The sequence below is a fragment of the Urocitellus parryii genome, chromosome 8, assembly GCF_045843805.1.
Source record: "Urocitellus parryii isolate mUroPar1 chromosome 8, mUroPar1.hap1, whole genome shotgun sequence".
Classification (NCBI taxonomy): Eukaryota; Metazoa; Chordata; class Mammalia; order Rodentia; family Sciuridae; genus Urocitellus; species Urocitellus parryii.
This window is the reverse complement of record NC_135538.1, coordinates 46,541,333-46,545,292: the sequence shown is the minus strand read 5'-3', so window position 1 is coordinate 46,545,292 and position 3,960 is coordinate 46,541,333.

The following is a 3,960-nucleotide window of genomic DNA, read 5'->3' as shown; positions in this document are numbered from 1 at the left end:
TTCAGGAAGCAAAACCCATGTTGTAAAAAAACTGAAATAATGTTTGTCTCAGATATGGAAACTGACTGGAAAAGATTTGAGATGATGGAACTGTATATACTTTATAAAATCCATAATCCATGTGTTAATATATGTATTTTTTAGTATGTCTATTATACTTCCATTAAAATAGAGTATTGTGGGGAAAATAAAATGGGGAAATACAAGAGATAAGGACATAACAACTTATGGGAATCATTGTTCTAGGACATAAAGAATTTCCACCAAGCTCCTGTCAAAGGATGAAGAAGGGCCTGGGGTAGGGTAAGGAAGTTACTCAGTGAAGACTTTTGAGACCTCAGACAAGGCAAGGTCAACTGTTCCCAATTGTAGTTGCCAATTTCACATAAGAGATACCATTGCTAGATGCCTAGGTGGAAGAAGACACATTTAGTGAAGGTCAGCAAAGATCAAGGAGACAGAACACAAAATGTGGACACTAAGCTTCCATGTCCTGTGCCATTTATGGAAAGAGAAATAGAAAGGGAAGATTCATTGACAGGAGAACCACCCTGACAGGGTGTTTAAATTGGCTGGATATTTACTTGAAGTCACTGTTTAACACTGATGGTGTTTTGTGAGATTCAGTCTGTAGGTTGAATCTATTTTTTTAAACGATGATAATAATGGAGAATTAAGAATAAAATCACTGGGTAGAAAATAACATCCCCTATCCCATTGCAGAGTCATAGAGCTACAATCCTTAGCAAGTTGTAGGAGATTGAGAGAATAATTAAAGTCCTGGACTTAAATTTGTATCAGTGCTGGAAGGTGCCTCCTTGGGAGCAAATCACTCAGCTAGTGAGTGAGCAGAGCACAGCACTATTGAAGAGTCCCATGAACATGGAAATCTTGTAGGTCCTGCAGTGAGTTACACTTCAACAATGTTCATTATTTATCAAAGATAGGAACTGTGTTGAAGTAAATGCAATTAATTTATTTTATTTTTGGTATTGTTTATGATGAAAAAAAAGCACATCTTCAGTTTCTCTGACATGGTTGTGAATGAGAGATAATGAGACTAATGTGACTTTCACTTTCAATTATCATATGAGGCCAATACATTATCATTAAATAAGAAATATTTTTGTACTTTTTTCTAAGCATCAAATGTACTCATAATAACTGTACTGTGAATATATAATTAATGGTAAATTTAAATGCCTCTTTTGATCATATAAAAGACACTATTGCTCTTCAGCCAAATAGACTAAATTCTCGTGAGATGGCAGTGTTCATGAGTGCCACTTACTGGATGACATATTTATGGTGCTCTAGCTGCCAGTATTATTATCTGTTTCTGGCTCCTGGGAGCAAAGGGACACAAAAATAAAAAAAAACAAAAAAGGAAAACTTTGCCCTCCCCATAATAGGTTCTTCTTTGAGTTTTGTTTCCCCTCCACAATCTTCCTGCCTTTGCTTAATTTTCTGTATCTTCAGCTACTTGTATTTTTGTTATTTGCCTAGAATTTATAGATGTTTGGCAGATGGTCTCAAAGGGGGTTAAGTTGTCAAAATGGTATGGGAAATTGAATGATACCGTTTTGGTTGTAAGACTGTATGAATCTTTGAATAACCACACTGAGCTTTAACCTCCTGTAAGCTGGATTTATTTGAGAAAAAATCCTGGTTTTTTAGGTCGGTTTCTCTTCTATATGGGTACATTTTTTTTCACCCACAACTGGCACCTATAATTTTCCCTTGGAATCTGTGTTTTCTTGAATTCCCTACTTTCCCAGAATTCCTGATTTTTAAAGGTTACATTTGTATTGAATTTAAACTTCATCTTCTTCCCCATTTATCCAAGATTCTAGAGGTGAGGGATTCCTTATTTTATCCATCAACTCCATTGACAGGAGAGAAATAGATAGACCCTTGACCTCACCTTCTTTTAAATTTTTTTTTTATTCTCAGTGGACCTTTAATCTTTTTAAATTAATTTGTATGTGGTGCTGAAAATTGAACCCAGTGGCTCACACATGCTAGGTATGTGCTGTTCCACTGAGCTACATACAACCCCAGCCCAGACCCTTGACCTTATTAAAGAGTGACCTGAGAGGTTGAGACTTTCCCAGAAAAGTGTAAACTAGTGTGCTTATGTTTTATGATAAAATAAGGTATATATAAATGAAAATTCATATCCCTTTTCTAGATCTTTTTAAGGGTCCTGTGTTTTTCAGGTTCTATATAGATGTTTGGCTTAAGAAACATTATCTACCCAATTTCCTAAACAGGTACAGGGAAGATTTTCTTTAATCCTTGGTATGACATCCATCAAATTCAGTCTGTAGGGGGCATACTTGATCCTTCCCTTCCCGAGATTCTCAGGGATAGGCCACTTCTGCCCATTTCTGAGGAGGGAACATTAAAATAAACATCTAAAATCTAATCAGTCCTTATTGTCAGTGGTTTTCTAAGGGCCCAATGCTTTATTCTCTTTCTTTCTTCCTCTTGTTATTTTGTGTCTGGGCACAACATTGAATATTCCCTAATTTTTAAACTTTTGCTAATTATGAAATAATGTTTTGTCCATTTAGTTACTACAAGATTTTTTCTGCTCTTTGAAATTTTTTTCTTATTTATTTTATAAATCACATAAATGTATGGTAAAAATCAGAAAAATGTACAAATCCTATGTACACTGTCACACAAATATTCCCAAAATGGACACTACTGAGATCAAGAGAAAAAAATAAACCTAACATCCCAGAAGTGCTCTCATTTACCTGTTAAGTTACTACATTATATAAGGTGAACACCCACCTTCTAAAACCATCATTTGTTGCACCTGTTTTTGAATCATATAAGAAAACATGCAATATCTGGCTTTTTTCCACTGAATATTATATTCTAGACTTGTGTAATTTTCAGAGAGTTGTAATTCATGCTTCTTTATAGATAATTTGTTTCATAATGTGAAATGCCAGGATTTATTTATTTGAATGTACATGGATATTGGTTTGTGCTATGGTTTGGGTAAGTGTCCTCCAAAAGACCCCCTCTGTTGAAAGCTCCATTCCTACCCCCTAGTGCTCTTGGGAAGCAGAGCAACCCATTGGGTCTAGATGGAGGAAGTTAAGTCATCAGGGCCATTCCTTTGGGGAATATTAGGACCCGGGACTTTTCTTCTTTCTCTATTTTTCCTTCCCAGATGCCTTGAAGGGAGCAGCTTTACTCCACTACACACTGCCCATCATGAAATAATGTTTCACTACAACCCATAATCCACTGAGTCAAGTGACTGTGTCTGAAACCTCTGAAACAATGATCCAAAATGGACTTTTCCTTTCTTATGAATTTATTATCTCAGGTATTTTGTTATAATAACGGAAGGACAAGTAACACAGGTTGTTTCCATTTGATGACTTTGTATGGTGCTACCCTTAAAGCCTTATAAATATTAAATATTCAACTGTTAAATTTCTGTGATGTAATTTTATTCAGTGATACGTTATGGATAGAACTTTTGTTGTGGTGACAGTGGTGTTTCAGTACTAGGGAATAAACACAGGGGAGTTCTACTACTGAACTATATTCCCAAGCTCCCTTTCCTTTTCTAAAACTTTTGAGACAGGATCTCTATATGGAGCTGAGGCTGGCTAGAACTTGCTATCCTCTTGCCTCAGCTTCCTGAGTCCTGAGGTTACAGGTGCATGCCATCCTGACCAGCCAGAAAAAAACTAGTGCAAATTATGATCTGTAAAATTATTAAAAAGAAGTACCTGTTTATGTAGGATTTCTCCATTTATTCTATATCACATTTGAATATCCACATTGATTTTGAAACCAAAGAATTAGAATTTAAGTACAAGAATAAAATTATTTTTAATGTTTAATTGATCCTAAGTTTAATGGTGGGTAAAGGAAAATACACAATACAGAATCATCTCTCAAGATATTTGCAAGTCATGTTTTATGCAT